This window comes from Dromaius novaehollandiae, chromosome 13 (assembly GCF_036370855.1).
Source record: "Dromaius novaehollandiae isolate bDroNov1 chromosome 13, bDroNov1.hap1, whole genome shotgun sequence".
NCBI lineage: Eukaryota > Metazoa > Chordata > Aves > Casuariiformes > Dromaiidae > Dromaius > Dromaius novaehollandiae.
The window spans coordinates 13,803,265-13,831,237 of record NC_088110.1 but is presented as its reverse complement, the minus strand read 5'-3'; the positions used below and the strand labels follow the sequence as shown (position 1 = coordinate 13,831,237).

Genomic DNA, 27,973 nt, shown 5'->3' with positions numbered 1-27,973 from the left:
GTAACTAGTGTCAACTCAACAGTCAGTTGGTATTCATTACACCAAACCAGGGCAAGGAATTTCTAAAGACCTTAAGGAGAGCATATTTGGTTTCCCATGCTTGAGAGAAACTTTGGAAGAATCCCAAGCGTGGAAAGAAAAAGGGATAAGAATTTTTGACTCGCAATGAGCCATATCTGCACACACACATTTCCCGTGTTACCGTATTTTAGAAGGGCTTTTGCAATTGATGAGACGTGACCAGCCCCCCCCCCCCCCCAGTTTCTCTGAGAGGTAGCGAAGCCTTGCTTCTCTTTTGTAATTCAGGGCTATGGTAATAACACGTGCATTATACGGTCAGTTAAACTACCCTTCCCAGAGGCAATGCTCCAACCTCCTCCTATGGGTACTCAGATGCTAAAAATGCTCTCTGTGAGAAAACAGGTGAAACGGATCCTGGTCCCCTCAGCCCTTATCAGCCCCAGGTGCTCAGGACAGCTCTTACCAAAAGCACTCAGGGGCTTTGCAAGGCCTATGGTGAAGCTGCTCGCTGGTCCCTGGTGCAGCCCCCCGGGGGAAGGTGCCTCCTGGTCCCCTGCAGAGGCTGTGGGGCAGAGACAGCAGCACGGAGAGCGTGGAAGGGGCAGGTCTGGCGGGGGTGAGTAGCGCTGCGAGGGGCCCTGCCTAGCGTGGTGGAGATGGGCGATGTGGGGCTGCTGCCTGGGAGGGATGAGGTAAGGGTAGATGATGTAGGAATGCACCGCGTGCAAAGGAGCAGCTGGAGACCAAAGCGACAGTAAGAGCACAGAAGGAAAAGGCTGAGATTGAAATGGGAGTTTGAGTCCTGAGTGGGGGGTAGCGCCTGGGGAGCAGAGCCGGGGGGGGAGGAGAAATGCAGAGAAAAGTGGGAGTCCCAGAATGGAGAAGGGACTCTAGTGGTGTGAGGACAAAGAGGAGACATCTGTGGATTCTGTATCCTGGCCAGGTCCCAGGCAGGTAAATCACGCTCCACCTTCTCCTCTCCATCCCATATACCGTGCGGTCTCCTGCCCCCGGCCGGCACAGCGGCTGAAGGCTCTCTGCTGCCCTGTAATGCCTCGAAGGCGCCTGCCTGCCCGGACGGATGGCGTGGTCTCTGGCAGCCGGCACGCCAGCCTCGGCCGTTCAGGAAACGTTTTGCAGCCTTTTGGGTGGAAAGGTGCAATGCTGACGTCCTGCTGGAAGGACCCACCCGAGCGCAGAGCCCGCGCAGCGCTCCTCGCGCAGGGCTCTCTTGGAGCCTGCCCCATGTTTGTCAAGCATATGCAAATTAATGAGCGTATTCATAATTAATAATGACACAAACATAAGAAAGCATTTTAAATAAATACTTGAAAGAGTGCTAAGCCCCCTACCAGAAGGAAGTTTAAGGGTTGAGCAGCAAAATGCAGTAGGAAATTGTGCCTGAAAGGAACAGATGTTTTAAATGAATGCTTTCAGGGCAGTGAACTAAAATATAATTCAAGCACACACAGAAGACACATAGACTGTCCTTTGGTAGCACAACCCCCTCAAATACCTGTACAAGTAACCTTGTTTGGGATCAGCAAGGCTTATTCTATTTATTAAATCAATAAGTGTAAAGCCCATAGACCATTCTAGTTATCAGCCTCTTCCAAATGAATATCCCAACTATTTCTAATCACAACAATCCAATTTCCATTATTTTGACCTCCTTCTACTTTGGCTGGATCAATAGTGCCTGATGTAATAATTTATCAACACATACTGGGAAAATTATTGATTCTACTTGTACACATTAGCTGGGAGAAAAATATGTCAGGTTGTGCCTTCAGCCTGGGCGCCCTCCTAGGCTTAAATTAAGCTGCGTTCTGTGTCTGGGTGAAGCACATTGGCGCTGTATGTAAAACAAATCACCGCAGCAGAAACGGATGTTTTACTTGCCCCGGTTCCCCTGGTGCTTTCACGGCACCCGCCACTGCAGTATCGGCGTCCCACGCTCCAATCGCCGCGCGCGTGCCGGCACCCGGCGCCTCTCAGCCCGCTCCCGGGGCGGCCGAGCGCGCGGCCGGCGGAGGCTTCCCTTAGCTCGGAGAGGCTCCGCGTACGAGAAAGCTTCCACGTAAACCCCGGTGTTCACGGAGCGATCAAAAGCTTGTGTCTGATGTGGCGGGAGGCGGGATTAGCACCTGGCCACGCGTGTCTGTAGGCGTGGGGTTTGGTGGTGAGAGCGATGTTTGGAAGCAGACAACGGAAGAAATCTGCGCGTTGCATAAAATACGCTGTATTTTCTGTCAGACAGCGCTGCGCCTGGGGGCTGTCCGTCCCCGTTCACGCGCACGAATCAAACGCGTGGAGATCAGGCTAATTTTATTTCTTAACAGCTTCATGCTAACGGTACCTTTGGGGGAGAAAAATCAAAACAGTGCTTTAAAAAAAAAAGAAGTGCCGAGTCATTAAGTGGCAGGGAAGGTGAGGAAGGTCCCTTCCTCCAGCAGCCGCAGCCCGTCAGCAAGTCGCTTCTCCAGCCCGTGTGCTGCAGTGGCCAACTGTGGCTGCTCTTCCGTATCCTACTGTTTCGGGAGGAGAGGAAGGGCCTTAAAAATTGCAAATGTTTCTCCCCTAGATGCAAGAGCATAAATCACCAGTAATACTGAGCGCTCCGCCTCATATCGATTCCTTCGTGAACTAAGCCAGATGGGTTCAGATATGAGCATGATCTAATATTCCCCTTATCTTGATTTATAGATTTCTTTGTGCATTACCTGACCATAAACGAGTCTTGCATTATTTCTTGTGTGCCTGTCAAATTAAAGAAAAATATTCTTGTTGACCTTTAAACCTGGGAGAAAAAAAATGAGTCGGAGGCATTTCACTGCATGTATTACAGTGATCCTAGTGCTTACGTGCCAATTAAGAGTGTGTGATTATGAAAGAGGTCTAGTAATTTGTGTTGTGTGTAATGATTTCATTTTCCCGTAAAGCACGCAGCAGACATACAGACAGTAACATACGCTACACTGCAAAAAATCCTGAAAGAGGAAATAAGAGGAGAACAATTTGGCACAATTTATGCCTTAATTTACAAAAAAACGAGCACTGATTGCAAGAACTGAATGTTTTTCTACAGAAAATAATGTTCTTTAAAACGTAGGCACAGCAAGAGAAATGCAGAAATGACTGCCACATAAGGTGTTCATACCATTAAAGAGAATGAGCGTCGTGAAGCGTTTGCTGACCCCAGAGACCTCTTCTGTGAACAAAATGAGTTTAATATGTATGAAAAATAATGAGCAATGTATCATGAACCTATCATTAGAGCCCAGCCCCGTGCTCGTGACTTACAGCCAAACTCTGACGGGAGACGCTCTAAGTTTTGCCTGAGCAAAGAGCTGGTGCTGAGACTGCAGGGACCGGTTTCAACGCTACGGCCCAGGACCTCTCAGCTCAGCTTTCAACAGTGCAATGAACCTATTATCTCCTCTGCATTTATCTGCAATTAATGCTAACAGCTATCAAATCTAGGCATTAAAAGGGAAAATCTTTCCATCTTTGCCGTTCTTTAGTTCTTGGACTTGGTGAAATATAAACGCGCTCTGAAACGGCTCAGCAGACCAAACACCCGTGATGTAGCTGTTCGGGTTGTATCTATATTCTGTATCTGTAGCAGGAGATGACATTTTCAGTCAGAATAAGATTTTAGTCTCTCTTTTCTAAGAATGCGCTACGTGGGGATATACACAGGGTTTGGCTTAGTTTTGTTGTGTTTTTTAGCTTGTATCTGTCCATGTTATGTGCATGTTTAGCAAAACCTGGCTGGTTGCCTTGGCCTGGGCCCTTCTAGGGACATGCAGGCCTGTTGCTGTCCTCTGGTCTCTTTTCTAGATAATGCTCCATATCTCTGTATCACTAGGAGAATCCTTTTTTAGATTCTTTCCAGCTCAGGTATCTTTAGATGAGCCGATCTGTTCCTACGGTGGACAGTCAGGGTTCAGGAACACTAATGGTCCTTTCCAACCTCTTGCTGAGGCTGCTGAACAGTTGAGTGCCACGTTCTCCATCTTGCAATTTTTTTTTCTCTAAATGTTTTTGTTGCGGCAAGAAAGTGTGTGTGTGCAGGGGGGGGTGCAGGCCTTTTTTTTGTTTTTAATTCTTCCAGTCGGCCAAAACCTGAAATGTATCCAGGGTTTTATACCTTCCCAGGGACGCACCTAAATAGTATATCTCTTTCAAGGCCTGTATATTCACGAGAGCAGGACATAAGTACTGATTTTCTTTGATTTGAACACTTTGTTTTAATTCCAGTAGCTGATCACATTTGTTTATTTTTATTACAGTAAGTTTCCAGTCCCTGAGAATGGGGTTCTGCTGTGCTAAAGACACTTTTATTATATATGAGACTCCAAGTGATAGTCTTTGCCCTGAGGAACTCGCAATAAAAAATAGGCAGACAGAGAGAGAGATAAAAGACATGATTCAGCATCAGATGTAATTTGCTGTATGAAGCTGATCCAATTGTATTTGAAGGATTTATTTTACAGATGAAGAAACTTAGGCCCAATGAAATTAAATGACTTGCAGAAAATACCACAGAAGTCTATGGAAAAGTAGGAGCTAAAACTCAGATTGCCCTGTAGTTCCCAGGACAGTCCTTCTCCTTGAAGCACTGGGAACTATTTATACATTAGATGAACACAGCTATACATGCTGTACATCCCAATTTGCAGAAATTATACAGGCCTACACAGTTATGCCATGCAGCAGGTTTTTTATTTCTCTACTGTGCATCAGTCTGGCACTCTCCTCTTCCTTTCATGAGTAGCTCTTGCTCAGACACACTCCTCTGGCTTCTAACACTAACGGTGCTTAAGGAAATACCTTTGCTGCATAAGTGACAGAAAATACACCTTTTAACCCCTAAATTTCCTATTCTGGTCAGTATATTTGTATGAGAAGTGTTGTGGCAATAAATCAAAATGAGCAGCGATTGCCATTCCCCCTTCCGTGGTGACTTGTAATTGTGGACTTACATCTGGCTAAAAGACACTTCAGACGGTCAGGCTTGCATGGTAGTAACTGCCAGCACTCTCCTATTTCCTTTTAGTATGGCAATGGAGACTGACCGTCCCTTCACTTCAAACAACTCAATGAGTACATAAAATGAGAGTTAAAACCTTTTAGAACAGCCCAAAAATAATAAAGGACTATTAGCAAAACCTTAAATCGTAATGGCAGTGTGATCCATTGTCAGGCAGAGATGCTCAGTGACTACCACGGGGTTTAAGTCAGGCCTCTTCTGCCCTGATAAACAAAAAAGGGAAAGAAAAAGAAGTAATGTTTTTAAAAAAATTCTTAATAGTTTTGAAGGGTTAACAGCAGAAGAAAACTGTTCTCTCTATGATACTCCAGGGTTTTACTTCAGAGAGGAGAAAAAAAAAGATGCTGTAGGGTCTAGACATCTTGTTCTCTTTAGCGTTTCTCAGTCTGGGCTAAACATCCGCTAGTGTAGACATCCACTAGTCACCTTCACACTTACAAACTAAAATCACCTTCCCCTCGCCTTGTTAAAGCCACTCAGTATTTTTTCTTGAGTTGCCTAAAAAAGCAAACACATGAGACTGATGGCTGGTAGCTTGCTGTTGATAAGATGCAGGCAGTGGTATACTCATTCAAAAAGTAAAGCAGCAGATGGACCTGTGAGACCCCTACCATACTCTGGATAGAGCCCTAATAGCAGAGCTTGAGGAGCTCTCCATGGGCTGCCAGGAGTTCACCGTGCTCCCTTCCCGAAACCTCCTTCCTCGTGACGCCGTCATGCTCACGGGAGCTGTGCGGGCTGTACGCAGGTGTAAAGAACTCATTCTGAGGTGAAATATAAGGAAAGAAAACCAAAATCTGCCTCCAAATTCACAAAGATCTTCAACACCTTAGCCATCCAAGTGAAGCATCTCTGCAACCCCAGGTACCCATCATGGGAAATAAGCTATACTCTACAGGTAAACACAGAAGATAAATGCTGCTATTTTGCTGGGCGTACCATACTCCCCCTCATAAGGCAATGAGGAGATGAACTAAGTTAGGCTGTTAGGTAGTATCTATCACTACAGTCAAAGCATTAAACCCTTCTCCTTGTCTAGTGCTTTACTCCTTAACAGAAACATAGATAGCAGTGACACAGAAAATCACTTGGGTCATCTTGTTTATCCTTTACTAGGAGAAAGATTTTCTTGCGTTTGTTGTCTTTACAGACAACATCTCAGCCAAAATTACCACCTGACCTAAAGCTTTCCAGAGAAATGGAGTATTGCTAAGATGCATCATGCCTGGATGCCTGTTTGTGTAGAGGAGGAGAATGCGATCAGGGTACAGCTTGCAAGATGAAAAGAGGTGTTGGGAGGTGAGAATCAAACCTTTCTCCTGCTCTGTGAGACACTGATGGAAGGAACAGGAGAAAACAGAATTGTGTGTCTGAACAGAACTTCCCTAAGGGGGTGGGAATCCGTGAAGATTGCTGGGAGTCACTGGGATAAAGAATAAATCCAGCAATGGTCTCTAGGTGGATCCTATAGGACTCTCCTCCCCTAATCCAGAAGATGCTCGGAAAAGGATCGGCAGTCCTCTTCTTTCCCATCTCTTCCCTAGGGGACCCAGGAAAGAAGTCACACTATAGTATTGATGTCTTCTCTTCCCATAGTGGTAAACAAGGGCAGCGAGAACGAGGCAAAAAAGGAGGATTATGTCCCACAAGCCTCTGTACAGCAGCTGGAAGATAAAGTTGCTCCTTAATGCCAGACCCCCTGAGACACCACTTTGCAATGTCAGAAATGTTTTTTCACGGCTTAATGTGTGCTCTTACAGCGCAGGTTATGACTTAATTTCCAGCAGGTGTTTGCTTTCATAACATTAGAGATGACTTTCGGACAAGACCTAGGGCAGTGGAAAGGAAAAGCAAGGCTTTGCTCTGGTTTGGCTGATCGAAGGTCCAGGCTGTGGGGACAGATGAAATGCCCTGCTCCTGCCACCTGGAAGTGGCACAACTTCCTCGGTAATGGCTTGTCTGGGAGGTTATGCTCGTATTTATCCTCTGCGTCTGCTTTCTCTGCTCACCCGCTTCCCTCTCTTCCCTGGTCCCTTCCAAAGCAGCCTTTCATGGCCAGGCCACTCTCTGGTCTCTATACGTTCCTCCCGGGCACGGACGACAGTCCTCATTTCAGCTCACTGCCGTGGTCAAATTCTCAACTCTTGCTCTGACATTTGCACCTTCCCCTTCCACGTTTTTCCCCGCTTTGCCCAATATGCCTGGCGCCCCATCGGAGCGCTTCAGACCCAGGCAGGCGTTGCCGGATAGGGTCCCAGGGTTCGTTCCCTGCTTCCTGCCTGCCCAGGCTAAGACACCCCTTCTCCCGGGGGAGGATGATAAAGACCTTCACGTTCCTGTCGGACCAGGAACGGGACTGATCTGGGAAATCATCTGAATAATAACTTGAGAAAATTAGGTGACATTTAGGCCTCGGAAAGGTGAAAATAGAGACAGAATGTTCCCGTTCTTAGGCGCAGACTTTCTAAATTATTTCGTTTATATTTCATCACAGGATTTTACCTTTCCTCTTCTGAACGCTGTCAGCACACAGGAACAAAAGCAGTGGTATTTTGGTACACTGCTGTATTTAGAACAGCCACAAAAAATTAGGATCCAAATCATATCCAGTGTATCACGTGACTACACGGCAAACTTTCACAGCGAGAGCTGGGTTGTGCCGTGCTAAGCCCTCGACAGAGATCTCCCAAGCAATGGGAGTGATGAGCTCCTGTTCAGAAAGTGACAGACTTGTGTGGATCAATGATTATTAAAAAGAAAATGTCATTAAAGAGGACAGTTCAGTGCAGTATCATCCAGGAGCTGTCAATGTCTCTGCTGAGAAAATTAAAGTCATCTTAGGATGCCTATTTCAAACATCGTGAATTTAATAATTAACTAAAAGGCAGAAGCAGTAGTCTATTTCCATAGGGGGGTATTTCAGTGTCCATTAAAAACACTGATTCTTGAAGAGGCAGGAGACTATAACTTCTTGTTTTTCTTATTCAAAGCTTGCAGAATTATTTTCATGTACAAAACTTCTGTATATAAAACTATGTGACTTTTACAAAAAATCAGGGTGGCAACTGATTAAATATCTTACAAAATTCTCTGAGCTAAAAAAAAGGAAACATTTCATTTTGATGCTTTTAAGGAAAAAAATCTTTTGATATGAAATTATTTTTCATGTTGGAGATTTCTGTTTCAGTGATAAAAATGAAACACTTGTCTCTTGGACACACCTGAAACAATTCTTTCCCCCACTAAGTTCGGTTCACCCACTGAACAGAAAAACTAATTATTCAAATAGGTCAGTTCTTTAGGAAGAAAATCTGCAAGTGTTAGTAGTTCATTTCATACGGTCTTATCAAGTCTGCGATGTCTCTTCCGAAATGAAGTAAGTAGTGGTAAAATATCATAGCATTGCTCTGAATCAATATTTGTACAGGATGAAGATGGAAACTCTTACTAAGTTCGTCATACCCTATATGACACCAGTCCTCATACGCATTGATAATCATTAGTTATTCTCAAATAAACTTGGAACTAAGACTTACTTTAAAGCCGATATTATTAATAAAAAATATTTTTTTTCTTATCTTTCAGAACTAAGACCCTAATTGCAAATCCTGTACAAGCCCAGAACAAACAGACAATTCTGTTTCAAACAACACAGCTAGGTAAAACGAGACTGGTGCAGAATGATGGAGAAGTACAAGGAAAAAGTTGTAGAAGCGTTGGTTAGTTTGATAGATTATTCTGTCCTGCAAGGGACATCATTAGTGTCAAGTTCTACTTGGGCATCAGCGCGAATGGGAGGTGTGCTGAAATCTAATCTGGCTACGGCCACAAAAGAACACCTGCTACAGTGAAAGAAATGTTTCTTATTTTCTAGTACTCTGACTTTGTTACAAATATTTAGGTAGTTTAACTCTACAAATTTAGGTTCAAATTTCTCCCTCCATCTCAGCCTTCCTGTTGCCCTGTGGGAATGGTATTTCTTTGCCCATACAAAGGTCTTGCTCCCAGGTGTGGCCCCCTTTTCCATGATGAGATAGGGCCTTTTCCTGAGGCTTTGTGGATTTGGCACAGGTTTTTAGAAAGAATCGAGTTTAAAGGAGATGCTGCTGCATTATGGAAGATGGTACCTGGCTGGTGCCACCTTAATTTTGTATTTCATTGGAAGCTTTAGAAAGAAGATTGTTAAATTGGAATTCCAAAACATTGGAATTTCCCAGGGAATGGAAGTTCAGTCTCTTGCCTAGCTGTAAAGCCTGAGGAAACCATGGGGAACCTCGATGACGGAGGACGATAGCCAATTTTACATTCCAAAATGGCAGGGAAAGGGGCCCTTGTGCCGGGCATAGCCATGGTCTTGGGGGCAGTTCTTCCTCCCAAGCAAGAGGCTGAAATGCAGAGAGGACTACACCTAATTCGGGCCAAGTTTCTGCAGCAAAAACTGACCCTAGGAGTCTTTACTTCCAGATGCGCTCTTTGGCCTTACTTCTGTTTATCTCTTGGCAACAAAACAGAGTTATTTGGTATATTTTCATTTGCAAAATTAAATTTGGAGGGGAGAGAGACATTTTGTAAAGTAAACCAGTATGAACAAAAATAGCCCCTCTGGGTAAGAAAATATAGATTTGGGGGAACTGCATGTAAATTTATAAAAATAATAGCCGGGCAAAGCCATGCTGCTGCGTATCTCTAGTTACCAACCTTCCAAACGAGAAGATGAAAACAAAGGAGAGCAGCGGTGTGTGGGTTGGAGACCATAACGTGCGAAGAGGCCGAGAGCGCTAAATTCATAGAGCCTGGTGAAAGAGAAGACTCGAGGGGAACATGATCACAGTCTATAAATACTTTCGAGGTAACAACAGAAACAAAGGCAGGGAATTACTCGCAGCCTCAGAAAACTGTAGGCCAGGAAGCAATGGCCTGGAGCTAGGAAAGAAAAAGTTGAGGTGAGATATTGGGGAGGGGGGAAGCCCTGACCAAAAAAAGAGAGGGCAGTTTAATGGGCTAACAGGGAAAGTGCCCAGTGTAGCATCACTGCCAGGTCTGGACAACTAGCTAGGTGGGATAGCGTCGAAAAAGGGGAGAGGCTTAATCAGATGCACGCGAGGCAGAGCAGATGGACCAAGTACTCCTCGGTCGCCCGGCCTGTGCTCCCGTAACGCCTCGCGGCGGGAGGCGGACTCGCGAGGCAGAGCCCCTTCTCCGCGGCCGGCTTCCAGGATGGGGCGGGAGCCCTCCGAGGAGCATGCCTGTCCTGGGGGAGCGCTGGGCACGGCCCCCGCCTGCCAGGGAGGGGACCTCTCTTGGTTTGGCCTGACGGCCTCTCCAGGGGCCTCCTTTAAACCGCAGTACCCGGGAGGAGCTGCGCGCCGTCCCGCAGCTCGCCCCGCCCATGCTGCGGGGGCACCGGGCCGTCCCGCGGGCGCGAGAGGACCGAGCTCCTGCCCCTCGTCCCCAGCTCCTGCCCCTCGTCCCCAGCTCCTGCCCCGCCGCGGCGCTTGCATGCCTGAGGGGGGAACGAGACGGCGCGCATGCCCCAAAGGACATATGGGATCTGAAAAGCGAGTCTGTTCTTTCATGCTCGTAAAGAAAAAGCACTATAGTATTGACACTGAGCATCTAAAGCAATTTTATATAGCGTTAAGAATTTTAGCCTTGTCATTAGCAAAACTAAAAGGCCCATTGGGTCCGTGCGGACGCGCTCCAGCTGAGGACCGCCACTTTTAGGAGGGATCCACACAGTCGACGAGTGTTTTGTTAGTGGTATCGTAGTGACCAGCTTCTTGCAGAGGGAGCTTCTCGGTCTCGCACTTGTTTACAAAGAACTAATTAATGTAACGATTCTCTGAGGTCCTTGCAATGGATAATAGCAGAAATATTTTCAGAAGAGATCTGTGTGAAGTCGGGGGTGCCACCAGATTATGGACGAGGCCCATTTATTCTAATGCCAATCACTAAAAATACTGGACACGATACTTTGAAGACCAAAAACAACAACGGGTTTTGCTTTTCTCTGATTTTAAGGCTAAATCTGTATTGTTTCCTGTGCTGAAAATCCCTGACAATTACTGGTGAAATAACAAATCTTAAACTTTAAAAGTAGCAATGATTTTAAAAGTCACTCTCTTTCTAGAAGCGTTCCCCGTCCTAAGGAAAGGGGTAAGTAGAGACAAGTATTTCCGGAAGGTATGTCCTTGAAGGATCTGGAGCGCCTGGAGGAGCAAGGCAGCGAGGCGGCCGTGCCGCCCCTTCCCCGGAGCTGCTTTCCTTTGGTAAATGGGCTGAAGCCGTCCGCAGTCGCATGCGTAAGCTCGAACGATCGTATTTCTGAACAGCTATTTAACTGAAGGGAACTATAGTCATTCTAAAGACATATCTCTGTAACAATCTATAACGAATGTAATCTTCAAGGGGCAATAACTTCTCTCAATTACACAATTTTTCTGATAAAAAATGTCGTATGTTACAATCTAGGTTGTCAGCTCCTCTGGCCGTGGACATGCACATTTCTCAGTAAAGCATCCTAGACGGCTGCGGTCTGAGACTATAAATAAGAACAGCAATAATGTTAAAACACAATTTAGGCTTTTTTAAAAAATTGCACATTAACATAATCTTTCAAGTTCTTTTTCCGATATAAATGCATAAGGCACAACAGCTGATTGGAGATCTCCAATTAGAGTTGGTTTGTGGCTATCTCTATAGGAAGGGCCTTTGGCTAATATAATTTAAACCTCTCCTGTAAGTGCATGCCATGCTTTCAAGTCAGCTAATCACTCCTGTCGCTTCAGAACAACGTTCAATTATTTGCTTGTATTAGTGAAGGAGCAAAACTGAGCGTGCTGCTGGGGAGCTGCTGCCGGCGCGGTGCGGCGCGGGGCCCCGTGCACCCAGCGAGCCCGGCCCCGTGTCGGCGGAGGCGGCCGCCACCGCAGCGTTCCTCCCAGGAGCTGGGGCAGCCGCGCAGAGCTGGGAAATATTCCCGGCATTGGGTGCCAAGGTCACAGCCGGAATCGGGAAGGAGAACTATAAATTACAAAGCGCTGGACTGCAGCCAAGCCCAGGGGAAGCTACATTTAGCATATCATTCTCCAAGCAGCAGGATGAAACCTTCACTCCTTTCAGAGAGCATTTGAATGGGATTTGTTATAAGGCTGTTCTGATTGAAATATCACCAGCCGACTTTCCATGACAACTGGGGAACCGATTGCAATCGCATGTCGGGGGGGAAAAGCCTCTTCCCACCAGCCCTAAAGGATGATGAGGATGATGACAGAGACGCATCAAATATTTATGAAAACCAGATGAATTTCTGTGCTAGCAACATGCTGATATTATAACAGAGACTTCAGATAAACTCCTGACATTAACCTAAGCTCACATATCTCCCAATATAAACCACAGGTTGAACAATAAGCTGATTCTGGTACTTTGCAATAAAAATGCTGCAAGGAAGGTTAATAGCAATGCAGTTAAAACAATACAGTGCAGGTAAATGTGATGATTTATTATCTGTAGCTAGTATTTACAGACTGCCATCAGTGTTGGAGACCTCATATATGAAGTGTAGGATTAGAAGAGCTTCACGTGAGCTGGAAGCTGCCCGGGCAGTGGCTGCCATCACGCTACGTGCAGGTACGGTCTCTGATGCACCGGGGATAGGCTGCTCCTCCCGGAGTTGCAGCAGGTATTTAACACTACAGGCAGTGCTATTCCAAAGCACTAAAAAAAAGAAAATGTGTTTTTAAGAGGAAAGGGTGAATTAATTATTTTAAGGATGGGAAAGTTACTTCAGACCTAAGATGTTGAAAATTTAAAAAAGAAATGATCTACATAACTTTTCTGTACCATAAATGTAAAAACTCTGTGTATAACTGTTGCACCATTAACTGTGAGACCCATATTTAAAGATGTGAGATATTATTATTGTCGGTCTCTGCGGGAAAAGGGGCAGCTTGAAAGCAAATCCCCTCCTCCTTCGCTGCAAACGAAGAATACTGGCATTAAGGGCTGAGCCAGCTGCCGTCCTGCCTCTTTGGCACTCGCTTAGGTGACAAGAGGCCCCGAGGAGATGCAGGGGACTTTGGGGAGGGATAAGCAAAGGCAGGGGACAGTAGTCATTCATTGATCTTACATCTATAGCTAATAAATAGATGTGAACCATTTTGCTAGGAAATTATTACAGTCTTTAAAGTACCATTCACAGCACTTAGTGAACAGGGAAGGTAGTATTGTTAAGGCACATTAACAACGTGGTGTGGCTGATCTGAATAGCTTTTGTGACGAGCAGCCAGAAAATTAATACTTTTTTTTTTTTTTTTTTTTTTAAATGCAAGTGTGGTAAAGTGTACTTTTGAAGAAAGCTGGGGGGGAAAAGGGTGCAAGTATTTGTAAAATATCTTAGAGATGGCAAGGAATGAACTTTCCCTAGAGCTGGTGGACGTTGAAACGTGTCGGATGGGCTACGTTGTGCACCGGGAGAGGTGATCATGGACCGATACCTTGCCGTGCTCTGTCATACAGTCCGGTACTTTGATAACCTCCAAATGAACCCGTTTCAATCACTGCAGATCAGCATAGGATTAGCACATCTCTCACTGAGAAATCACATGTCTAAGGACTGTAGGAACTAAGGACTGTGCTATAAGCGCTTGTTTCTGTGAGCCTTTGGCATCTGCTGGGCCGCAGAGAAGTCCGCTTCTGACGAACGACAGAGCCGCGGCGTCCTCCCCTGCGCGTGCCCTCGGGCTCCCGTGTCTGACTGACCAGGATGCTACCTTCACAATTTCTTCCTCTATCTCATAGATCTTACCCGAAATGGATTTTTTGATTCCTGAGAAATGAGATGCTCAGAGTTTCAGAAACGAAAGATCTTTGGTTTTTTTTCCCAAATGAAATAGCAGCGTTGCTCTTACTTCCTCCTGATGCACTAGTCTAACTTCTGCTGTACGCTTCAGATTTCTGCAATTACTTCACTATTTCGGCTCATCCCGGTTTACATGCTTTAAGCAGACGGGTCATTGCAAAAAACCTGTTAAGGTATAGTAAATAACCATTTATGTAACATATATGTTCTTTGTTGATCTTTGAGCTAAGGAGTATCCCCACTTCAGGATGTAAAAATGAAGGCATGTTATTTTAAACGTAGGTGCCTGAAGTTAGACATCTAGCTAGACACGTCAGTGTCTAAGCACCGCTGTGGCTCTGCAGACTGGGAAGGGCGCGTTCCTGCACCTGAGCGTTACGTTGAACAGGACGAGAAACCAGCACTTCTGGAACTAGTTCTGTGCAGGTATCTGTCGAGCTAAAAAGGACCCAGATTCAAATACCAGGATCTTCTGCAGCTTTGGCTGAGACTAAGAACCGTTAAGAAATAAAGCAAGTTGTGCTTAGCTCCTGGTTGTGCCGGGACGTCGGATGGTGGGTGTGCAGGTTCCCAAACCGCTCGGAAAGTTCATGCAACCGATCCCGCAGCCTTTACCAACGCGAGTAAGTGCTGCTCTCCCCACGGGTGTCACCTGAACTGACCGACTTCCCCCAGGCTGGTCACGGCAGGAGCCGGGCAGCTCGGCCCGCGGGGTTCGCGGCGGTGGAGCCGCTCCGGGGCGGCCGCCAGCCCTCCCGCCCCTCCGGCACGGGGGTTTCGGTCGGCGCCCGGCGCGAGCGCGGCCTCCCCCTCCGCGCCCGAGACGCGTTTCTGGGTGCCGCGGCGTACGTGGCGTACGTCTTGGAGGGAGGGCTTTAAGGGCGGTGCGGTAATTGCTGGTCGTGCATATTTAACGGACCTGGGGCTATAAATGTGCTCCGGGAAGCGCCAAGTGCCTAGTTAATACCCCTGTGACAACGAACTGGCACGGCGCGGAGCTCCCATGCTTCAAATTAGCATCGATCCGCAAAATGTTACTGAAAGGTTTCTTAAATCTGCCAAGTTTTAAAATCAATTCTGGAGAAAAAGGGCTTCTTCCTTTTTTTCCTTTTTTGTTTTGTTTTTGATTTTTTGCCCTTTTTTCTTTTTTTTGATGAACCTTTCTAATTCCTTACCAGGAGACCAAGGACGTTTCCATGCCCGTGCTTTAGAAACGCTAATTCCTTCCAGGCTTTGTTTTCCCCTGGCAGTCAACAGCGATGGAGCCACCTCGGGCTGTTTCCTCCACGCGGGGCTGAGCCCCTCGGGAGGGCACCGGCACCGCGCTAGCCGGTCCCTGAGCCACGGAAACCCGGTGGCTTTTGGAGCAGAGCCATCAAAGGGGCTGGTCCACGAGCGAGCCACCCCCGCAGACGCTCGTCCCCCACCGGCGCGCTGCGAGGTGCTGCCTAGCTGCGGCCCAGGCCAGGTTTGACCCTTGCACCACCAGCGGATCAGCGAACGCAGGAGGCGGCAGCGGTGGTGGCTCTAGGCCACCGTGACGGAGGCTCGCGCGCGCGTTGCTTCGCTCGGCCGGAGCCCTCCTAACCGCCGCGTGCTGCTTCCTCCCGCACCGCGAATCCACTGCAAGCTCTGAAATCCGCCATTTTTGCCGTGACTCATTTGCGAAATCTGCCACCTTCGCTCGTGGTTGCTGCGTGCCCTAGTTAAGCATCGTCTGCCCCATTAGGGAAACGTGTGATTTGCTTCTTGCAGAGGCGCCAACACTGTCTCCCTCCCCTCCTCGCGCTCGGCCGCGCTCCCACCGGCACCTCTTCCCCGTTGCCGCCGGGAAGCAGCCGCAAAGCCGTTTTTGCCAGGATTTGTGGGCAGCAACTTCTCGCTTTCCGCTTTTACATAACGCGCTCGTGGGGCTCAGTCTGGCATCGGCTGTGACCAAGGCGAAGCTTTAGCCTGGGCTTCGGTTAAACCATTTGGGTGTATTATACTGTGTTTACCATCCTGCTACGTTTCCCCCAGCCTGGTTACTGCAATGTTTTGGCAATCGTTTCCCACCTGCCTTGATGTTGCCTTGTTTCACCATATATTCATCTGTTGCGCTTTATATTTAACGCTGCTGGCAATACTAAATGCTATAGATGTACCCAATATCCTATAAAAACACACGAGCAGCTGACTGGTCTCGCTCAGGAGAGATGCTGTTCGTCTCTCGTTCTTCACACGCGCTGGGCAAGATCCAGAGGATGCTCGAGGAACATCCTGTAACAGATTTGGGTCCTAAATTCTGGTTTTTCTCATCAATTGGTTAATGTGGTAAAAAAGTTTTCCAGATCCTTAATGCATTAATTGTTTTTTGAAGAAGTGGCCGGTTCATCCATTCTCTTCCCCCTAATTTACACTCTTGCAAACCCCGTGAAATGTTATCTGAGTATTTCCGTCAGGGGAACGCAGTGATAAACGGTCTTGTTTTAAGATCAGTGGAGCAGCGTAAGGGGTGTGCAGGGGAGCTCCCTGACTCGCTCTTGCCAAAGCGGAGGCGGCCCCGGAGCTCAGCGGGCTCCCAAGCTGCCGGGACCTGCCTCACCCGCCCGGCTCCTGTTTCAAGCGGTAAACCCTGTGCTTCTGGGGCACGCGGAGGTGTAAGAGACAGTCACAGGTGAGCCAAGGAAACCTTCCCGCCTAATGCTACTCGCTTCCTTTCCACCTCTCTTTTCCTGTACTCTGCTTTTTTTTTTTTTTTTAACCAGCTTCATTCACTCTCAGCTAAGTTAATCGTGTCCCTGTCTGCAACGCAGCCACGTAAGTAAGAGCAGCACCATTTCTACCAACAGGATGAACAGAAAAGTCTCCGGGAACCCCTGTCTGCAACCAACCCCTGTCTGCAACCAACCCCTGTCTGCAACCAACCCCTCACCACAAACCCGGGGGGGGTGGTCAGGAAGGCGCCGAGCGCGCGTCCATGCCTCCCTCCCGCAGCGGGAGCACCAGAGGGCCTGATCCTGCCCCACTCGTGCGGCTGGCAGAGCTCCTGGGAGCGGCTCCGAGTGCCAGGTTAACGCCGGAGCCCCCGCAGCCCCTGCGCCCCGCGCTGCACGCGGGCGCTCTGCAGCCGTGCTAGCCGCAGCTATTTACTCACCACCGCCGTGGACTAATCAGATAGCAATAAAAGCTTTTACTGTGCCATCCTGTTTGCGATCAGCAGAAACATAAAAAGCATGTTAGCAGATTGATTTTTGGCATTAATTGTGAGCAAAGAGCATTATACTGAGTACAGATACATTATTTTTCCCAGGCAGAAAAATTCAATTTTTCTGTTTTAGAAGCGATTCTGGAGAGGCTCCGCTGAGCCCCGCAGACATCCTTCTGTAACACCGCAGGGCAAAGAGTAGTTACTGAATCTCCTCACTCTTATTAGCTTACATAAACATAAACATTTGAATAATGTTTAAAAAGCTAAATTCTCCTGATAATCCATAATCAGTAAATGTTCATTACTGAGATGTAGCAAATATGCATGAAATTTCCCAAGTGGCATTTTGGTTACAAGATTTAAGAGGCGTATCAAAACCCTCCTCCATATGGGGCCCGTGTAGCAACTTCCACAGCTTGCAAAGGTCACGCAGCAGCAGCTCAGACCTTTCATGTTCCCCTTCGGTAACCAGCAGCAGAGAATCAGAAGGCGCTGTTTCGTTTTACAGCTCGGGTGATTTATAAATAAGTCATCTACACATGGTGATTGATGTCTCCATATAAATAATTAAGTCTTGACCTTATGTTATGACACTTGCTAAATTTTTTGGCACTTGAAACTAATGCTCAGAAAATTTCCTTGACACCAGATAAATAAAGGTGGTAGGAAAGAAGGAGGGAGGGAGGGAGGGGAAGCCAGGTTATTGTTTACACTCATTTTGTTCTGTTTGATGCTATCGGCTAATTGATGATGATGTTTATTAATCTCCGTTGCCGTCTATGCCACGGGTTTAATGTTTTGCTGTGACTGCTGTTGGAGTTTGCCCCACCAGAGCCCCACTCAGACGAGCTTTCCAGCAGCCACGGTTTCACAGAGCCGCTCCAGATTGCTGTGTAATCCAGCCTGGCTGCTTCACACTTATTTTTGTTTTTAATTTGCTCTGCTCAGCAGCAGAACCCCAGGGCTCGGGCGACACCGGTGTGCTGGGCAGCCCGGCTAGGTAGCAGGTGCCAGCAAAAGTTTAATTTGGGAGCTCACGAACCCCAGAGAAGAGCTTAGCCGTTATCCGCCCCACCGAGAGCTCCTGCGGCCTAGTCCCGGAAAAGAGAAAATCCCGGGGACGCGAGAGGGGTTGATGAGGAGCCGGTCATCCGACAAAATGAGATCTCCGCGGGATGAACCAGGGATAGCTTTCTCATCAAATCGTGAGCACCGTTAGTGCACGAGATGGATTTAGCGACTACATCTCTGATTCTCACTTAGGAGACCGTTAGGGTTTGCCATTCGCCCTCCCTCGCTGCTCCTGTGCGTACAGCCCCTGCCCTGCAGAGCCGCAACTTTTAAATCTTGCGGGAACACCCGCGTACCGGGGGAATCTTCTACCCTAGCGAAGGGGCATCTCCGCTTGTCGTGAGCGTGCTACTCCCCGCCCGACGCGACCGGCCGCGGCCGGGGTTTACGCTACGCTACAACTTCGGGGCCTTTGCGCACCCCGCGCGGAGCTCCGAGGAGGCGAAGCAACCGCGCTCACGGCCGCGCTCGCGCTGCGCCGCCCCGGCTCCCTGCTCAGCCCGCGCCGGGCCCCGCACCGCCGCTCCCGGGGCGCCCGCTCCGCACCGCCGCTCCCGGGGCGGGATCGCTCCGCGCCCGCAAGTTGCTGCCGGCGAGGCGGCGCCGCGGGACCGCGCTGCCGGCACCGCCCGCCCCAGCCGGGGCAGCCCGGGACCCACCGCGGAAGCGCCCGGGGGCAACCGCGGGGCGCCGCTCCCGCAACGCGCGGCGGGCGCTGCCCGCGCCCATCACCGCCGCCCCGCGCCGGGGAGAGCCGCGCCGCGGGGCCGGTACGCGGGCACGGCCCGGCGCCCTCCCGCGCCCCCGCCGCAGCGCCGCCGCCGCCCGGCCCTGCCTGCCTGCCCCCCTCCCTGCCCCCGGCCGCCGCCGGTGACCGGAGCGCCGCCCGCGCGCGCGGTGAGGGGCGCCGGTGCGGGGTGCGGGGTGCGGGGTCGGGGCCGGCCGCGCCGCGAGTTCCGGCACTTGGGCGAAGCGGCGCGGGGAAAAGTTGGGGAGCGGCGTTGCCGCGGCCGCGGAGGGGGGTCGCCACTGACCTGCGCCGCGGCGGCCGCGGCCGCGCCCCGCCGCTGCCCCGGCTCAGCGCATCCTCCGCGCCGCTCCCGGCCGCCGCGGCTCTGCGCGGCTGCGGCTCCGCGCGCCGCTCCTCGGGGGGGGGGGGAGGGCGGGGAGGCGCGGGACCGGCCGCCCCCGGCCCGCCTCCTCCTCCCGCCGCCGCGCGGGGAGCCCGCGGGACGGGGCCGCGCCGCCGCCGCGCTCCGCCCCGCCGCGCCCCGCTCCGCCCCGCCCGCCCGCCCCGCCGCCGCCGCCGGGGGGGCCGCGCGCAGGTGCCGCGGGGGTGTCGCCCGCTTGGCGAGTTCGGCACGTCCTCGGCGCGGCCCCCCCGCCCGGCGCTGAGCGCTGCCTCGGCTGAAGGGCGCAGAGGTGCCGCGCGGGGCGGGGGCGCCTGGGCTGGGCGCGCGGTACGGGCACGCGCGGCCCCCGCCCCGTGACGGTCCTGGCGCCTCGGCTGAAACGTTCGAACCCCCCGGCGGAAAGTTGCAGGGGGAGAAAAAGGTCCCGAGCAGGCGCCAGTGCGACTCCTCCGTCCTTTGTCTGGGGTTTCCTTTGGGGGGTGGGGACAAGGGGCAGGGAGGGTTGGCTACCTTACATCTCATATCTTACGTCTCGTACCTGCCTTTCCTGTATTCTTCTTTATAGATATAAGCTTCCTGCCAGTCCTGCCTTCCTCCGCTCTGCGGTTTAACAGCACTGAAAATACATGTATTTTCAGGCCAGTCGCGGAGATCGGTGGCCCACCAGAGAGCGTGACTGTGAACACGGCCCCGGGGGGGGCAGGAGGAGCAGCTGGACGGGAACCGGAGCGACGTCGGCCTCGAGCAGCAGGTGAGGCCCGGAGGCGTCACGCGCGGGCGCCGGGGGAGCCGGGCAGCGTCGCGGGGGGCCGGGGTGCCACGCAGGGCCTCGCTGCGGGGAGGGCGGCTCTCGCACTCCCTGCTGGCTCTTTGCCATCCTCGGTGTTCCCTGCGCCGCAGAATGCGCAGCCTCGTGACGGCGAAGCCGGGCTGTGGAACTAGCCCCGCGAGCGGGCCCTGGGAAGCCCCCGCGCGAGCGCCGGCCCTCTGAGCGCCCCGGTGTGACGGGAGATGCCCCACGGCGTGTGCCCTGCCTGGAGCAGCAGCAACGCCTCACGCTCCGTCTGCTCCCTGGCAATCAGTTATTCCGACTAAGTGGCTGTTATTTATTAAAATGTTGATTAAAGACCCGGTCCCGCAGTCTTTAAGCAGGCCAGATCTTCACTGACGAGCGCAACATTTACTTGGCTGAGAGTCGGGAGGTCGGACCTTATGTCGTGACAGAAGGGTGACGTGCGCGCAGCGAGGTTCGCGGGGGATGCGGTCACGCACTTGGAGCTCGGAGACAGTCAGAAACGTTTCTTACAAGGAAACCACAATCGTGGCTTCGCTTCAGCCGCTTCTGCCACAGCGTTTGTGACGCGGGATGCAGAGATCCGGACGGCAAAAATAACCAAACCCGGCTGAGGAAAGCGCGTTGCCCTGCGGACGGGACGTGCACGGCGTGCGCCGACGCCCGCTGCTCGGAGGGACGAGCGGGGCAGCACGGTGCTGCGGGCCGGCACCCCTTCGCCCCCCGCGCGGCAGCTGTCCTGCTCGGCCTGCGAGCGGCCCGGCAAAACGCGGCTCTGCCTGCGTTATCCATCCTGCATCCTGGAAAATGCCTTTAGTGCGTGCCCTGGAGCGCAAAGCCCGGCCAGGAGGCCTGGCCCCAGCTGCAGGCTAAAAATGCGTCCTTTGCCCCAGTCTCTAAAGGATGCACGCTTGCAATTGTGAAGTTATATTTTGGGTCTTAGACACGTTTAAAGTATTTTTGGTGCCAACATTTGGAAATTATTCATCTTACTGATCTGGAGCCTGATGTTTATAAAAATACTGTCTGAACGCTGTCAAAAAAAAGAAAATTCCCCCGTCCTGCCCATTATTTGCAAAAAGGCAAAGGTTTTTTGTTCTATATTACAAGCAAGTTCATCTTATATTGAGTCTTTATTCGTCTCTCAGAAAGCAGCACAGAGAAAAATGAAGAGAACATATGGTGTCTTCTATCAGTCAGTCATCATTACTGCTTCTTCACACTGTGTCATCACCCCACAAATAGCAAATGAGTGTGAATTTCTCCCTGCTGAAAGAGAAAAGAGAAAACTGGTGCGTGCAGCCAAGTAAAAAAAAATTAATAAATATTACAATAACCATCAACTGGAGGATTATATAAAATATTAAAGACAATAAGAATGCAGAGGAAAAAAAACCCCTAAACTGTCAAACAATAGTATCAAATCTGCAAACGCTGAGCTGGAGCAGAACTCATGAATTTCTCTTGATTCGATAACTAAGCTTGAAATATTGATGGGACAGAGTCTCTCTTGCCCATTCTTTATGAATGATCCTGTGCTGTTTGAGGTGCTCAAACAGATAGTACTCTGTGAGACATGTAATGTAATAGTTTGTCTCTGGGGCATCTATAAAATCCAGAATTTCCTTTTTAAGCAGACATCTAGGAAAAATATAATTTTATTTAATTCCCCAATGTTCCTATTACATTGCTAGTGTAAAGCTTGCAATTCAAATCCTTATCTGCAAAGCCTCTCTGCCGCTCTGAGAGCCTCTCGCAAAGAAGTACGTGACAAAGCGGCCATGGAAATAGCTGCCACAGGAACTTCGCAAACCCCAGCACTGGAAACATCTATCCCAATTCAAAAGGGATATTTTACAGCTGGTCTCCTATAGAAGCAGCAAAAGCAGTTGAGGTTTATGAGAAAAATTAGTATCGGCAACCTGGTAGGTTTCCTGAGATCGCGAGTGCCCTGAAGGGAAAGCTGTAGGCACCAGCACGACCCAAGAGCTCGTTTTTATTTCCGTCTCCCTACTTTTCCCCCTGCTCAGCGAAGACGCCCGGGCAGGAGCTGCCACCGAAGTGCCGAGCGCCGCAGCCGGAGCCGTGCGTGCAGGATGGGTAGTAAAGCTATTGCTCAGATCACCACCCGGGACTACGAAGAGCTGGAGTTAAATATCTTCTGGGACCAGTGCCAGGATCCCACCTTGCTTCGCTGGTGCTTCCTCAGAGTAACCGTGCCTGACTATGGCAGCTGAGCTTTCCTTTAAAGATCATTTTCTAAACCTTGCTTGCGCTGTAGACTGCCCCTGGAGCTGAGCGTGGCGGGTCAGGGAACGGGACGGTGCCGGCCGGGATTCGTGGAAGGAAGGAGCAGCAGGAGGAATAGCACGGGGGTAGGTAGCATTGCTGGAGATGCAAGAAAGCAGGATTATTACTTGCTGCCTGAGAATAACAGTGAATCTTCTGGGAGTTAGCCAAAAATATAAAATGATTGCATGCACTCTGTCTCTGGAGAAATGACTCTGCGTGTGTCGTGTCTGGGAGAGGAGAGGCAAGGCTTGCATGGAGAGGCGTCGTCTTTATTAGACCGAGCAATATTGCTGGGACAAACTGTTGGGTACAGAAGCCTTTCTCTGGGAACGAAATAAAAACCTCTGGAAAAACTGCAGAAACCTCAAAAGAAGGAGTTGGACATGTGTTAGATCATATGGTTCATCCTTAGGTAGCAGCAGCAAATAGTCCCCTAGAGACAAAGGACACCAGTTATTGAATAAAATATAGCCGAAAGGCCCAGAAGAAACAATATGTTTTCAAAGAGGAAGCCGGAGAAGCCTTTGATTTAGTCTGGGGAGAAAACAGCCGGATCTACCGAACTCAGAATCCAGACAAGTCTCCCTGAAAGCTGCTCTGAGGGAGCTGCGGCGGTGGCTGGAGCGCTGGCCTCCGTCCTCGGCACCGCAGAGCCGCCCGGGCCGGCGCTGGGCCGGAGCGCTGCAGCGAGACGTACGGGGAGGTGCGCGGCACTACGCCCCGTGGCAGCATGCAGGGGCCGGGGGTTGCAGGGTTTTACCGCTCCGATTTTGTCCGTCCCAGAAGACGGGCGGCTGAGATCCAGCGGTCTCACAGGGCTTCGAAGGGCTGGATCACAGGGGCTTTGCCCCGTGGGACAGGGTCGCTCTCCAGGACGCAATTTGCTGTGCGTGAAACCAGCACTATGAATAGACCAGATTTATTCAAATCTGGTTCAGTTCTGCCCTTTAGAGCTTGGGGTTTCCTGGGAATTATTTGGCTGCCCTGCCTGCATTTGCTTCGCCGTTTCCAGCGACAGTAAAACTCGGGACAGAATTTGTACGTGCTGCATTTTTGTCCCGGTTTGGGCAAGCGCGTGACCCCCTGATGGGGCAGGGTAGCGGTGGCCGCTTTGTGGAGCAGCTGGGATGACCCACGGCACATTTCTCTACGTGCATGAATGGAGTGAATCGGGCTGGAAAGAGAAATCGGCAACAAATAAGCGTAATGCCAGCCAGCAAAAGTGCTCCGCGTTGCCGGCAGGCTCGCTCCGTCGCTGAGCACACGTGCCCGAGGCGCCTTCTCGGGACGCGAGGAGCGGGGGCCGGTCCCTCGGCGGCTGCACCCCGTCCTGTGCGTTTTGTGGGGTTGCACGTCGGTGGGATGACTCACCGAGCGGAAACCCCGGCGCTCCGAGGGAAACGTAGGGAGCTGGATTTAACCCCCGCCGCCGGGAAGCCCATGCCTCCGCCAGACCTCCCTGCCACCGCCTCCTCTTCCCTTTGCTGCTTCTTTCTTTTCTTCCTCATGATAATATTACTAGTTCAACCTTTTCTAATGTGATATATAATGTAAAGAATCGGTTTTGCTCATGGTTCATGCAGCGAGGGGGCTGAGCCTGTGGAAGGAGCCGCTATTTCTTGTTCTTCCTCCACCACTCTTTTGTATTTATTGTGCTGTTTTCAATAAACAATTAAAGTGGGTACGAGTATTGCAGCCAACCAGGATTTCACTTAGTCTGTTTGCTTGAATATTCATAGTGTGAAATAGGAACGACTGACTCTGGAACTAGTATAAAATACAAGGCTTCATTATATGATACCGTTCCTCGTTTCACCAGCGCCTTTGCTAGCTAAAATAATGAGATGAGAGAAACGGGGAAAGGGGGAAGCCACAGATTTCGTTCTGGACTTGCAGGACCTCACTGGTTGGGTTTCTGCTTGCAAACCCAAGGGTGCTTGAGATTCAGGTCACTCCTCGCCACCACCACCACCCCCCCCCCGCCACGGCGGGCGTGCGTGCGAGTGCATCAGAGAGGCGAGGTAGATGACTCACGTTATGATCCATCTTTATTTCAAATGGTACTCAGCAGAAGTGAGAGGGTGGCTTTTGTGTTGCAAAACCTTGTTGATTTAATTTTTATTTTGCGGAGCCAGGCATGGTTTGGGTAGAAGTACTGTGTATCTCAACACGCAGAGGGTGAGGGCAGCACAGACCCGTGATTTTAGTTTGACCAGCTTCTCCAAGCAGATCAATTCAGGAAAAAAAAAAAAAGTAAACTGTTTTTGGCCTGTAGTTTTTTCCCTGATGCTTCCCTCAAAGTTTTCCTTTCTGAACAGGCATCACCATCTAGTCTTATTGCAGATAATAGACTCTGAAGGGCAAGAAGGCAAAAATCCTGGCTATCGACTTAGGTGATGAAAACCAGCTCTTATTTCCTTCCTAAATGGGGGCTTGTGGAATACTACAGCAGATGTCTTGTCAAGTGTGCAAAGCGTACCGTTGCCTTTTTGCAGTCGGCTGCTGCCTAGGTGCACTGGTTTTCTTTAGAGCTAAGGCAGCGGCGCTGCCGGGATCGAGCTTACCTTTGTCCCTGAATTTTGAGTCACGAAAGCATTTCCAAGGTCGCTTCCTGGGATACCTTTGGATTTTCATCACTTGTGGCCATCTGGACTAGAGGAGCAAGGTGATATCATCAAAGTCCTTTGTGCACAACTATGCGCATGACAGAGGGAAGAAAGGCTTTAAACGCTGTGAAAAGGGGAGGCAAAAGCTCAGGGCTGAATCACAATTTCGGTTTTATTTTGGGCTGAACAATGTAACCTTTCAAATTCGCACAGCACTGTCAGTTCTTACAACCCCTTATTGGTCTGCTCGGTTTTGATTTCTGTTTATATTCCAGGGAAAAATAGGTTTTGGCATCCTCTAGTCTGAACACCACCATCTCTTAGCGTAGGGATAAGGTGAGTAAGAATTACTTGGGTGAGCAAGATTTAACCGAGTGGCACTTAGGCAGAAGAGGAGAGGGAATATCTGGGTGTTTTGGTTCCAGCATTCTGTCCGTTCGGGAAATTAGAGGAGCGGGAACACAAGCTGCTGCGTTTGTGTGATTGCACTAAAATAGCAGCTTGTGTTTACATGTTAACTTTCCATTCGGAGGCTGCTGGCCGGGTAGCTCGAAGCACAGATTTAGGATGTGGTGAATACCTGTTTCTGCGGGCCCTGTTGCGGGGCCCCAAACAGCCAACACATAAACACGTCTCCTTTTGATGTGCCTGCCAGCTGCGGGGCAGAGGCGCGGGGCACCGGTGACTTCATTTTCTCTTTGCATGTGCCAGAAAAGCAGTATATGCTGATATAAAGGGAAACAAATAATTTTTGCTCTGACTCTCTGGAGCTGCTCTTCCATATAAAGCTGAAATGGTCGGTGTCTCTTTTAAGGTACAAGTGTGTTAACATAACAGTGTTGAAATTCAGTCTTCTGTCCCGCGGGGCCAGACCAGGCCCTCGTGCTCATTCTGGATCCTGGTTTCGTGGTACGCCAAATGCCTCATTAGTCTCCAAGTCCGAAGCGGTAAAGCCCTAAGAAACGTTTTGGCACGGCAGACGTGAGCCCTGTGCGAGCAGCCCCACTGCTGGGTAAGGCTCGCGCGGCCTTTTATCTAACTCATTCACACGGATCCCTAATACAGGTTAATAAAGGTAATAAATCCCTAATAAATCACTGCATGGCTTCCACAGATGCTGGTGAAAACACAGTAGTCCAGTGGTATAGTGGTACAGAACATAGTATAGTGTGTTCCAGCCATCCTTCCTTGAACAATGCATGGTCTAGTTAGGAAGCTGCACCGGAGGCTTGGAGGAACTCCTCTCTCTCCCGGTCCCATTTTTTTGGAGAGGCCAAATTAGGATCTGAAACTAGATGGTGACTTTGCAAGCCAAGCTGTTTTCCAATAAACACAACGTTCAATTATTTGACTTTTCACACTTTAAAAAGCAATGGTACCGATCACTGGTGGAAATTCAGTGATAATATGTCAGCCCTTTTCCATTAAGTGCGAGAGCCTGCTTCGCGCCGGCCCGTCTGCTGCTGTCAGGATACAGTAAACTTGTTGTTTGAACCCATGGGGTCCTCGCAGTTTATTTCATTACAGAGTATAATATCTCCTAATGGAAACTAGGTAATGGTAATACCAAGTACTAGCAAACAGGAGATTTCGTGTCAAAAGAAAATTCAATTTTAATTAATCTTTTCAAAGTAATTCAATTGAGTCTTCAAGAGAAACATATTTCTGCTTTTCCCCACAGTTTTGTACACTGATTCTGCATATTTTTAATTTGTAATTCAGTAGTCTGAGAGTACATCTAAATAGGAAGCAAGAGATATGTGTTAGACCACATCTTTGGAGATTTGCTTGCAGGAAAGGATTAGATCTTTTCATATAAGCAGGACCACTGCATTTCAGTGGCAGCACAACGATCTTAATGTTTTTTCCTGTGTCTTATTCTCCCTCTTTCCCTCCCGCAGTTTGTGTGTATATGTACGTATGTATGTACAAGCATACATACATAAATAAAAAGTATTCCTAAGTTTCTCAGTGGTGAGGAGACTCGCCACTTCTGACTTTTAACTTGAACGTGAGAGACGTGTTTGTTCCTTCCTCTGCACCCATTTAGCAGCACAAAAAAGAATTATGTGTCAGCTTAGATGAGTGTGGTATATGTGTGTTTAGTCTCAGTCTATATCTACAACCTACTGAGCCTGATGCAATAACTCATGCATGGCTGACAGCCAGTTTAGAAATGATCCACTATAAAGCAGAAAGAAAATACGCAGAATGTATAAACTTGTAGTATTATCTCCTTTTAGCTAGCTCCCCCTAAGCCCCCCTGAACATCCACTTCCTACATTTTTATTCTGATCATCTTTAGGACTGAAAAAATGATCTTTTGGCATCACTCTCATTTTTCTGGCATTGCTTTTAATTAACGCACTTCTGTTTCACAGACAATATCGTATTGATTACGATGGGAATACGTGTTGCCTTGACGGGCTCTGCCTCCCCCAGCAGCGGGAGGCAGCGGGTCTGTCCTAAGAGGGGTGGGTGGAGGTAGGGGAGGATTCATTTGCCCTGGGTGTAAATGTATAAAATCATACGCTCTCCAGGCAGCAGCTGTTCATTGGCACCACTGTGTGCGCGTGAACCCGGGGGGCTCCCACGCGGGCGAGGCGCTGCCCAGCGAGCGCGGGGGGGAAGGAGCAGCCGGCTCCGCGCGTGCCGTGGGCTCCCGAGCCGGGAGCGAGGACGCCCGCTCCCCCTCGCCCCTTCCTGCTGCAGCCCGTAGCAGGAAATAAATTAACGTATCCATTTTAATCTCAGGCAAAGAAGAGCAGCCTATATCGCTCATGTGGCAATAGAGGGTGCCGGTATCGTCCTCGGGACGAAGGGGAGCACAGCTGCGAGCGGAGGCACCTTTGCAGAACGGGATCCCCGTGGAGGGCGGCGCACGGCTGCGGGAACGGGGGGTATGGGAGTGCCTGGGAGTCGGGCGGTAATCCCACCGGTTATTTCCC

At 49.8% G+C, this 27,973-nt stretch overlaps 2 protein-coding genes across 4 annotated transcripts in view; one reads left to right on the top strand and one right to left on the bottom strand.

Moving 5' to 3' along the window:
- The window catches only part of CHST8 (carbohydrate sulfotransferase 8), a 189,417-nt gene extending 170,060 nt beyond the window's left edge, over nt 1-19,357 (bottom strand). Inside the window, exon 1 of one of the 2 annotated variants that reach the window (XM_064519673.1) lies at nt 19,236-19,357. The gene's annotated coding sequence lies outside the window, so the exon portion shown is untranslated. The remainder of the gene's footprint in view (nt 1-19,235) is intronic. The other variant, XM_064519674.1, reaches the window with a different exon arrangement.
- Nucleotides 19,358-19,634: 277 nt separating this feature from the next.
- The window catches only part of PEPD (peptidase D), a 199,441-nt gene continuing 191,102 nt past the window's right edge, over nt 19,635-27,973 (top strand). The window contains exons 1-2 of one of the 2 annotated variants that reach the window (XM_026107578.2): nt 19,635-19,755; nt 19,973-20,085. The gene's annotated coding sequence lies outside the window, so the exon portion shown is untranslated. Of the gene's footprint in view, nt 19,756-19,972; nt 20,086-27,973 lie in introns of those variants that run through there. The other variant, XM_026107580.2, reaches the window with a different exon arrangement.